A 12,169-nucleotide genomic window follows, 5' to 3' on the forward strand; every position below is an offset into this window, starting at 1 on the left:
AACTTCCTAAAATAGTAGAGAAATAAGTAATTTAGTGTAAGGACAACGTACCACTAACCTCATCAATGACTAGGCCTTAGCAAGAAGGCCTTGTCAGTTCTTGGTCCCTTATATAACACACATCAAACAGTATCAAAGTATGGAAATACAGGCCTAAAGATCGTCAGCGGCAACTGCTGATGTCTTTGATACTTCGCTTTTTCCAGTTCAGTGTGGGTGACTGACACTTTTTAAATTAGTTTTTCGAAAAGTATCACGTCTGCACCATTCCTGTTCCCTTTGTCACTGAAGTCTTTAATTTCCCAAAAGCGTGGGTGATCTTTGCGTAACTCGGTGAACTCCCTCCTAAATTCCTTTATCACTTAATTGTGTACACTACGATTACGTTCACTAGAGGAGCTGTTTGGCTACTGATCACTTGATGTTGAAACCACTGTGTATGCTAGATGTGCGACCACTACAGGAGTTGCTAGACTATTACTGACGTGCATCGCCAGATAAACCCATAGAGAGGACGGCCATTAAGATACTGAAAAGTTCTTTAAGCCACAACTTGGCGTTGGCAGATGCGTCTAAATCACCAGACTCCGCCCACTTTTGGCGGAACACGGAACGCGGAACGATGGCCTCACAGATATTCCTATGCACTTGCGATTACGGTGGTCGGTTAGGATGGAAATATGGTGTATGGGGTCCATAACTGTAACGTCTGTCATGTTTTTTTTCATAATAACTAATCACTAATGAATACCGAGTTGTTCACCCGTCTAAGGTTAAAGCTGGAAATCACTCCCATTCTCCTTCTACGGGGCCGCCCACCGTGGTGACAGGGTCGTCCCCTCCCCTAGTATCCTCTGACCAGTGATTGAGTGATGACGTATCGTGTAATGTCGCTACGAGCAACTGCATTATGAGTAATTTTTGACCGACATTGCACCAGGTACAATGAAAAACTGTTTTTACAAGTTATTTTGGAGTGCCATTGCAGCAGAAGCAAAAATATTATTAAGGAAAATTTCATAAAGTTGGTATAAGAGCCAGTATATGTTACAAAAAGGTCTTGTAAGCCTGCACGGAATATTTTTAGTTACATTTGTACAAAAAAAGCGGATTTTAAAAATACACTAGAATGACAAGTTAAATTTTTCCTCTGCCGTTTAGGCTATACTAATTGAACCATATTGTATCGAGTAGGGAGACACCGTCTTAGGCCTATACCTTGGCGCAAGACATGAAGGAACTCTAATATATTAAAAAACTGGACATGCCCTCCTTCAAAATAGTACTCGCTATCCAAGCAGATTATCTTACTATAATGCCAGAGACGTATTTTGCCGTCTACAGAGCCCCAAAGAATGAGTATTTGTAAGTATAAAAGGCATAATATATTGTTTTACCTGTGATATGAGTAGATATTATTCATATATTTATCCTAGATCGTAAAGAAAATAGCACATAGACTTAATGACTGTCAGTTTGTAAGTAGGAAAAGCGTTACCTATGGTTTGGCCAGTAATATAAGTAAATATGTCCGTTCATAATAATTATTAGGCTAGATAATACACAAAGACTTAACTGCCAGTTTTAATCTAAGTGCTTGTAGCGTTCGTTAAAGATGATAATTACAGTAGTACTCCTAGTATTCGTTGTATTATAATTAAAATAGTAACGGTAATACTAGGAACATGAATAATAATGTGATAATACAAAATTAGTATATAGGCTAGAAGATTTCGTCAGCTTACTTAGACGTGTTGAATTGCTGAGCTGCGTGTTGCCAAATGTTGTTTGACTTTGTTTTTAAATCATATCTTTTTTCGTATGTGTATAGTGCACGTTTTTCTTCATTATGCTTATTCTGATACCAGTAGTAAACTTAATGATACTTCGTGGCAATTAAGTAGGAATTGCGACAATAACAAAATAAAAGTGGGTCAGGTCTATGGTTGTGGCGTAGGGGCAGGGCGGGGCCGGGGGGAATGTAACAGTTTTTGTCATAGCGCTTTGAGTTTATGGCGGGAGAGACACGTTGTATTTATCAAAACTGGATTTTTTAAGATTCATTACAAATGTACGTCGGTGTAAGAAATTATATAATAATAAAGTTTAAGTTACAGTATTTAGGAAATAGAAAATTAAAAGAAAATGTATTGCTAATGTGGTTGTCTTACATGAAAAAGAGGTCTACGTAAACGTTTAGGCAGGTTCGTAGTCCGAAGATTGCAGTTTTACATATTGATCCTAAAACAGCACCTCTTATAAATTTAGTAAATGTAAATGACTTAGGAATAAAGAAAGGGGTGTATGTAATGCAGTACATGTGAGGTAGTTTGAGAAATAAGCCGTCTTTTGTTTATATTTTTACTTTCATACCTGAGGGGCTGGTCAACTGAACACGGCGCCCCGCGAAGCTTCTGCCATGTTTACTACCAGCCCCTGGGATATGAACGTAAAGACATACAAAAGACGGCAGTTATCTCATTATATCGGTAGAGTTCTCAAATGATCTCACCCGTACTGCATTAAATACACCTTTTAGCACAGTGTTTAGCCAAAAAAAATTCAATTAAACATCTTCCTGCGGCAGTCTTTACATTGACCTTGAATTGATTCGAAATAAATTGTCGAACAGCGTATACTTACGTTTGCTTTTAATATCTTATACTGACGTTTTGCTTGTAATGTCTTGTATTGACGTTGCTTTTAATGCCTTCGGAAGACCTTCAGTCTCGTAAGCAATGCAGTCAGGACTTTGTGATTGGCTTTATATATACTGGATATGATTGTAATACGGTGGAGGGGGATGAAGTTTGTTTCGTCAGCGGAAAGGGTAAGAAGTGCAAGCTTTGTGAAACTGGAAGCTTTGTCACCCTGAAGTAAATCCTTTATGCGTATCATTTTTCAATATCATTAAAGAAATTTGCTGGGCGAATGTTTCAAAACTCAGTTTAATGCCAAGTTATTCTAGTTTACGGTTAAATGTTTTGCCCATGTATTAGTCAGTTTTAGATGAAAATATTAGTTATCTATCTATATTTGTCAGACTGTCACTCTCTTATTATAAGGAGTGAACCCTATTCATTCCATAACTATGCTTCCTAAGAAATGTACTTATTGCCAGTAAAATTAATTGCCAGTCACACTTGAACATACATATCGGAGTATTTCCTACATACATATACGCTCACATAAACATCATCCATTCATACAACAGAACTGATACGTGACGAGTGGTTAAGCCTATTTTTTAAAGGCTATTAGACTTTTCCTTTTCAACAGAATGAATATTAAACAGTCATTCTTTTTATTCGGACAGTATCCGCGAAAAATGAAATTACTTTTTCTGTTTGTTTTTCTGAAACCGTACTTTATGCTTTATTAGGATATATATATATATATATATATATATATATATATATATATATATATATATATATATAATATGTACTCTGAAAACCTCCGGATTCTAGTGTTATAATAAATTTGTTTCAGAGAATGGGTATTGTAACAGAAAACTATTTTTTTTTTTTTATTTGAAATGCAGCTCTACCACTACAGAGAGAATAAGAGGTAGCGGGAAAAGTAGTTTATTAACAAGGAAATGAAAGAAAGTTAAGAAAGAGGGACTCTCCCTGGGAGCTAAATTTATGTCAGTTTACAATACTATTTCATTTTCCCTTGTGCTGTCATCAGATTAGACAAGAGTATTACATTTGTATCGAAAATCGTTTCAAGAGAGAGAGAATTTTTCAGATAGGTTAGACTATATTACTGTTTGTCTATCACTTTATCTTTCCCTTTATAACAACTGGTTGGATGAAAACAAAATTATGTAGCATGAAGAATCAGAATACTGCTTAAGTGAGGCACAGAGAGAGAATCTCTTTGAAATCCTAACTTCGTAAATAGGTTAGTATCTTGGTAATGGGATAGGCCTAAACAATAATGCCTTGAGTAATGCCTTTCAGTCTTGGTTTGGAAATAGGCCTAGTATACTATTCGGTGCTCTATAATTTCTTACCTTTCCACGTCAATCGACACAGGATCAAATATAGTTTGTCAGAAGTTACCACTTTCGTAAAAACTAAGAACAGGCTAGCCCTATACATGTACTACCTAAATTTTCCCTTCCCGTGTCACAAACCTTGCTAAACAAACATTAAAAATATAAGGTTCCTATTATTCAGCCATAATAATTTAAGTAGTTTTGTAAATTAGAAGACATTTAATTTAATTAACTCTGTTTACTTACAGCTTAGCATATTTTTTTACCCGAACTACTCTTGGTTGTTTAGTTTCCATATACCAATTGTTATTACTAATATCATTATTGATATTATGAAACAGATTAAGTGATAATTCAAGAGGCTTACATAGGCAGTGATTAAATTTTAGTACCATTTTGGGTGTAGAATGAGCTCTGAGCTGAGGAACGGTAAACCAGCTGAGAGCATTGAACGCCTAATCCTTACTACAACACGGTCCCTTGCCCTAAATATGAAAAAAGAAGTTGCAAGCATGAGAAGTCAGGCAAAATTTTGACATTTTACGATGTCACATTTAATCATTTTGATTAATAGTTCACAGCTATGTTACTAAGATATATTTGGTGGTGAATTGTATCACTACAGAAGAAACTTTGTCAAGATTTCCTTTATAAAAGTCAGCGTGTTTCAGACTGAAATAAAGTTTAATTTTTGTCGTCGAAAATTTATCAATACCGTTTTTTTATGGCAAAAGTGATGTAAAATTTATTTATTTTAAGCGGCATTAGGCCTAGTAGGGATTTTAGAATTGGAAGTAGGATGAACATTGTAAATTTTACGATAAAGTGATTGTAAAGCAAAGTCTCGTAATTCATTACGTCATTTGTGATTTTCACAACGGAAATAAAGTGAAATGCGTAAACTTTATGTTGAACTGATGGAAAAGTCATGGAACTACAAAAGAAAAAAAAAAAAAAATTAGAAATTGTGCCAACTTGCCCAATCATTTTCCTATTGACATGCAAAAGAAGCCCTCTCCAGTACTGTAGAAAAATCACATTTAAGCTTAAAAGAAATGGAAGGACGTTTCAAGATGCATAAGTCACCGTTGGTCATCGCTTTGCTAGATTTGAATTTCTATGGTTTCCCAACCGTCTTGGATGACAAACCGTAAACTTGAAACCTGGGGAAGGAACGAAATGAGAGCCAGAAGTAAATTTTAGATTGTTTTCCGAAAGAAAAATATTGTAGGTTCTTTATCCATATATTTGCAAAGGACTTACGAATAACTTTCTAAATGTTTGTGTTAGTTTAATCGTAACTCGAGCCATAAAGAACATAAATTGGTTTATTTAAGTGACCGCGTTTATATAATTAAGACCATTTTCTATGATTACTTCGACCAGGGACGTTTTCTATGTATGTCATAGCTATGGTCTTCCCGAGGGTCAGTCTGATGAAATAAAAACGTAACTTGCACCTGGTGCATTCTCATGCAACTGCAGTTTCCGACACTCTCTCTGGTAATGAACCAAATAGAAGCAGTCCTTGTGGTATTTGATCTGGATTACATAAAACCAAAAAAACGTACGTATTGAATCGCACGCGGCTCTGAATAATCCTGATGGGTTCCGGCGCTTGGTCGTCAAGACAAAATTTCATAATCAATCAGTCAATAGCGCACGCGAACTTGCTGCTCGGTATATATCAAGATCTAAAATACGGTCATACATATACGCATACTGTACATACATACATGCATATATATATATATATATATATATATATATATATATATATATATATATATATTCTTTTTGTAACTGTTTACATATTTCTACAATGCAGTGAGAACAAAGAACAATAGTATAGTTTCCTGATGAATGATGAATTCGTATAAAATCCTCTTATAATAAAGGGACAGGAATTTGCCATTTCTTTACTGTTAACGACAATTGGGCTAGTATACTGTAGTGTAAATCTTACAGACTATATGAAATGCTTAAAGATGGCTTATTAAAGGCACACATTACTGTAAGGAGAATGTTGCAAAATCTACTCGGTATCGTCAGATACGTTATTTTTCGGATGCAGAGGTAATTTCATCCATAAAATCATAGCAAATTTACATCATTATGTTGTCAGCTATGAAGGTAAAATAAATAAAAAAACAAAATATCTGTTCAACAAATAAAGAAAGCATTAACGTGAAGAAACCAAAATAATGAACAAGGTAGCACCTCAGATGTTGAAATAAGGTAGAAATAACGTTATATATATATGAACCCAGGCAATCCAAGAGACAATGATATATATGACATATGTTATAAACATTTTCAAGTATCTACTTAATAAGTGTCATAAGTTATATCAAATTTAAAATAGCAGTATTATGGATAAATTAATCAAATACTTTATACATGTGTAGTTTATATATGTATCTTTATTATTTTATCAGCTGTTATGATTCCTGACATATATACAAAAATATATATATATATATATATATATATATATATATAGGCAATCAATATACAATGATATATATATATATATATATATATATATATATATATATATATATTTATTTATTTATTTATTTATTTAACTACCTTAGATCATCGAGCGTTAGATAAGAAACGGTGCAACTCAATGGTATAAATATGAAATAGGAAATCATTACTGAAGAGTAAACGTCGGAAGGGAAATAGGTACAACCTGAATAAATAACCGGATTAAACGAGGGGAAAGACTTAACGATGAAGGACGGAAGGGATGAAATAAAATCAAAATAAAAAGTGGGTGAGTTGGGTAAGAAACCAACTAAAGTCTCAACGGAACGTAAACAAACCGGTGAGCGATTGCTTTTCGTTTGTGTATCATTCCCTATAACCCCCTCATATCCTTCCCCCTACCTCCTACATCCCTCTTCTCCCTCCCATCTCTCCTCCCATCCTCCCATCCCCTCCCTTCCCTCCATCATCCACCCCCACGTCTCATGCACACCCACCTCCCACTCGACCCCGTGAGCAGGTTGTTTGTATAAGATCCCTGACAATGTTTATTCCTTCGGATATTCTGAATCCTCAGCTGCAGAGCCGTTAACCAGGGGTCCATTGTCCTAGCACCTTGAGGAGGCTTCCTCATAGCTTGAGGCTCCATGAGGCCAGACTTCTGTTTCGCAAAGACAGAGACCTCGCTTTCACAAAATGGACAGGTACTGATGATGAAAGCTTCGTTGTCTGTGATGCCGTTGTTGTTATAGGTGTGCTTGAAATAACACCTTTTTTTTTTTGCGGCTGTTCTCTTCATTCTGACCACGGGTATAAAAGTTAGACTGTGGAGACAGGTTAATCTTGTTGATATAAATTGTTTATGTTTATTTTTTGTTTTTATTCTTTTGCAGGCGACAAAATTTATCATTTGTTACGGTAACAGTTCTTGACTTGGCTTCCTGTCTTGGCCTGAAATATGACTGATAAAAGTTGGAATTTTTGGAATTTTCTAAGTGGTTTGAAAATGTTCTGTTTTAGAATTAACAGCAACCGAAAAAGTAAAGTAAATATTAGCTTTAACCACGTCTTAAGCATTGCGCAAATATCTACTAAAATAGTAAATGATGTACGTAAATCACAATGAAAAATATTCACCCGGCCACCCCCATCTGGCTCGAACTGTAACCGAAGACGATCATAAAAACGAGGAATAACTTGTGACAGGATATGGCAGTGATAGGATGAGTTATAAAACCCGAGTTAGGTTGGGGTAGGTCCTTTTAGTGTTAGGTGCCTCGCTTTCAGTGAATATATCGTAAAGCTTATAATTTTGTCATGTTTTAAAGAAAATAAATATTATTGTAATAAAGTGCGAATTTAAATTTAAATTTTACGTGAATATGTAAAGTGGATTTGAGAGACCTCTCTTGACAACGAAGCTAAATATTTATTGAACTTATATTAAATTGAGGAAACTAACAAAATATAGGTCGGGCAGGCTAGATTTATTATATAAATAGCAAAGATAAAGATTAAATGAAAGAAAACCTGCATCTATTTACCCATTTTTATACAGGAATTATAAGACATAAAAAAATCTGGTATCGTAATTCGGGATGTCTGTAATACGGAAATCATAACAAGAGAGAGAAAGATACAAATTTCCTAGAATACCATCAGATTTTTATAATAGGCCCAAAGGCGTCTAGTTCAGAATCGCCACAGGCAGCACGGCCTTCGCCATCTCTCGAGATTCGGAATTTTCGGGTGGGTGAACCCACCGCATATATGATGGCAATCCCATCAACCGTGTCCAGTGACCGTGGAGGAGATTTTTCTTTTTTTTTTTTTTTTTTTGCGAAAGATAAAGGAATAAAGGATGAAAAGTCAGATAGATACAGTCGATAGATTGGAAATATTCTCCTGCCCCCCTCCCGAATTAGTAAATATTGCTTGCAGTTTGCTTTCGTGGCAAATGAGAGAAAGTTTTAACGTTTCTTTACAGCGCAACGTCACTCCGGTTTGAAGCTGCATTGTGCATTAGATTTTGCATCATAGTTTTAATCTGTTCCCAGTGGTCTCTTTCTACATAGCTGTCCAACTTCTTTAACATTACCTTGCTTCAGTTTTTACTTTTCGTCTAAGAATATATCCTACGGGCGAGCATTGTAAAGAGTTTAGTAGCCTAACTTAACTTGGTCAAGTAAAAAAAACTGCCTTAAACGTAATAATGACATGGAATTTCCCCTTGATACATATAGCCCAATCAGTGATAAAATGACTTTAAGGATCTCCATGACATGTAGAGTTTAGTAAAGGATGTTCTGGTACTTACTTGCAGAATTTTTGCTGGCTACCATATTCATTCCTCCTTTCACTAGATCTAAAGGGCCAGTTCCTCATCCAGCCCTTGAATTGCCTGTTTCTCCTTCAATATATAGGTGCTAGACGTGTGGGCATGAATCAAAACTACCGTAATTCTTCTTATCACCCTCGCTAACCTTTCTACCATTTCTACCCATCTTTACATTTCTTACCTCTTTCAAGGTTACCCTCTCTCTCTCTCTCTCTCTCTCTCTCTCTCTCTCTCTCTCTCTCTCTCTCTCTCTCTCTCTCTCAGGAGTACATTGTGAAAAATAAAAAAAACAAAAACTGATAACATAAGCATTGATTCACCGCACTTTAAAGTAGCGTTACAACCCCTCTGAAACATCTTCACTCATCACATTACCAAGAAGGTTCCAAGAAGGTTACCAATCGCTAATTCTAACCGACCAAAAATGGTCCAACTGATGATTCCTTAAATCATAATAACTTTAGCGAAAACCAAAGGAAATCACAACGTCAAGTAATTTTTTGTCAGGAGGTGAAGTTAAAGAAAGAAATGGTTACATTAGTAGAGAGCTCGCAGAGAAGCAGCACGACCGTCGCGGGAGGAATCGACGAAGAGTCACGATTCATGAAAGAGAATCCTTCAGAGGAGGTACGATGTGGCCTTAGTGTTGATACAAGTGTGAATTAATCAATCGTTTGCTTTTATTGGTCTTTGTCAATATTTCTAGCTGATCATCCCTTAAGATTTTTATGTTGTATCATTTACACTTTTCTTTAGGTCATTATATACGTCATTTGATGTTAAGAATAAGTACGAAGAGAGAAGCTCGTAGGAAAGTCTAGAGCGTGAATGAAGGAAAAACTCGAGAGAGAGAGAGCTTCTTATCAAGATCTTCCTCGTGAAGAAACTCTTAAAATCTAATGTTACAATCAAAACAAGTAATCGATACCAGGCCGCTATGCGTCATGCTTGTGCATGTACAGTTCGTTTTCCATGAGTAATTCACCTCTCTCTCTCTCTCTCTCTCTCTCTCTCTCTCTCTCTCTCTCTCTCTCTCTCTCACATAAGAATATGGGCATCTCCAAGAGTATAGTGAAAATGTTTGTGAAATCAAGATATTGCCCCACATCATAATGATTTGCATAAATGATGAGGCCAGTGAGGATTGTACAGTATTTGTAAACAACTCAGAATAAGAGCCACACAAAGATGAGTAGATAACTTGATGTACAAGACATCGCTGCTGCAGCCTTCTTGACCATTCCCTGTTTTGAACAGACAAGTTCAACATGATTCATTACGTAAAGGTGATTGTAATTCAAGATTACAGTTACTGTTATAGCGTACCTTCTGTTATTACTTCCATTTTTATCACATTCTGTCGTTATCAGAGTTTAACGAAACCAGTGAATCACAATTTTATGCACTTATGAATATCTCGCCAGTTTTAATAGACATAAATCAATCAATTATGAAAGTCTAAAGAATGATTTCACTTCTCTCTTCTTTCCACAGTAGTTGCGACCCACAACAGTCAAATAACAACATGGTGCGTAATTCAATGTGTAGGTCAACACAGGCATAATTGGATTTTAGGGCACACGCCCATATAGCCCCTCCCCGTCCGGTTCGGACGTCAAACTGGTTACTCAGTTTTTGTGAGGTAATAGTAATAATACGCAACGATATCAGAGATCTCACAGGGCTGGTCTGAAGTGATTTTTATAGGTTAATTGGAACCTGGAGCAAGGTAATGTTGAGGAAGTTGAACAGCTTCGCGGGAAGAAACCTAAGAGAAAGAGGGTCAAGCAGAATGCCGAAAGTTTTATGTATATGTAGGAAGGCTGCAAAGAAGTAACATGTACGGTTTACACTGCGCAACTGAAGGAAAATGTTGGCTGCATCCCCTTGTTACGCAGTACGGTTCAAGTGGAAATGTTTCTTCAAAATTAGATTTTTTTTTTTTTTTGCGACGAAAAGCAATGACGACAAGAAAAGGCCTTCGCAAGTGCAATAATGTAGCAATTTAAAATCCATGAATTCTTTTCATTTTGCATTAGTTTTGACTTTTTATTAGGATTATAGCTACGATAGCATCATAGTATGGGAATGACTAATAGTTGCAAGCTTCAGAGGAGACTGAATGAGGAGGAGAAGGGGTCATTCTTTACAGAAATGCTCAGTAACAAACGAGACTAAAAAAAAAAAAAATTGATAATCAATTTGTTTGTTCGAAAAGCAACACTCGCATAAAAAGTAAACTGGGTGAAGATATAAAATATATATGGAAAACTGACCTTAGTTGATTGTGTTGTTATAGTTAGTTACAGTTTAGCTATAAAATTTGAAAGTAAGATATTTAAAGAAGCTGGCATAAACTTAGCTCTTAACAGGTTGGATTACCAATAGTTGCAAATCAATAATGATTTTAATCTTTGGGCAGTAAAATCCACCCTAGTTAAAACCTTTACTTGTTTAGTTATCATTCCCTATATCACCTACATGAACTGTAGCTGTTGTTTTCTCTTCAGGGAAAAGGATTTTCCAGGAACAGAATCCAGTTGGAGTAAGATATTAAGTTACTTAATTTTCGGGAGGAATGTGACAGTTCGGAAAGATCAGACTAGGTGTATCCCTGAGCCACTATCAAGTTTATTAGCATACACTAATTGTTGAATATCAGGAGCTGATTAGGTAAATGAATACCACATAGAAATATTAACATATACATATCTATTTATCTATGTATGTATTGTGTCCAGTAGCTATAATAGTCGTTCCACAAGCGAAAAATATCGCGTTCATCCATCGAATTAGTCAGAATTCTTTAAGCACAATTTCTTGAAACCCGTTTTGTACCACTTGACCTGATTAGTGAATTAGGGGCATAGTAGTTAGAAGACTGTTGTGGATAGTAACCATGGTGAAGAAGGCCATGTGTCTTTCTGTCACACACACACACACACACATATTATATATATATATATATATATATATATATATATATATATATATATATATAAACATATACACACACACACATACACACACATATACATATATATATACATATATATATATATATATATATATATATATATATATATTCTGTCAGCTGTCGTGGCAGAAAACGATAAATGGTAGAAGGAAGTTTGTGTTCTTAACCGAAGATAGACGCATGAGACTTGGAAAAAAACGCCGATATGAAAAAGATTCCTGCATAAAACTTATTGATGCCACTAAAGAAATTTCTATTAACGAAAGTTGTCTTAGAGAAAAAAATATGCCTTAAAAGTAAATATATATATATAAATTAGAGCAAAATCAACTAAAACCTGATTGATAAATGAGAT

General features: G+C 35.4%; 1 protein-coding gene across 1 annotated transcript in view; it reads left to right on the forward strand.

Annotated features, from left to right (window-relative positions):
• The first annotated feature begins 837 nt into the window (after window positions 1-837).
• LOC136845927 (uncharacterized) overlaps window positions 838-12,169 on the forward strand; it is a 300,929-nt gene continuing 289,597 nt past the window's right edge. Inside the window, exon 1 of the mRNA XM_067116419.1 lies at window positions 838-1,365. The gene's annotated coding sequence lies outside the window, so the exon portion shown is untranslated. The remainder of the gene's footprint in view (window positions 1,366-12,169) is intronic.

Source organism: Macrobrachium rosenbergii, chromosome 14 (genome assembly GCF_040412425.1).
Source record: "Macrobrachium rosenbergii isolate ZJJX-2024 chromosome 14, ASM4041242v1, whole genome shotgun sequence".
Taxonomy (NCBI): domain Eukaryota; kingdom Metazoa; phylum Arthropoda; class Malacostraca; order Decapoda; family Palaemonidae; genus Macrobrachium; species Macrobrachium rosenbergii.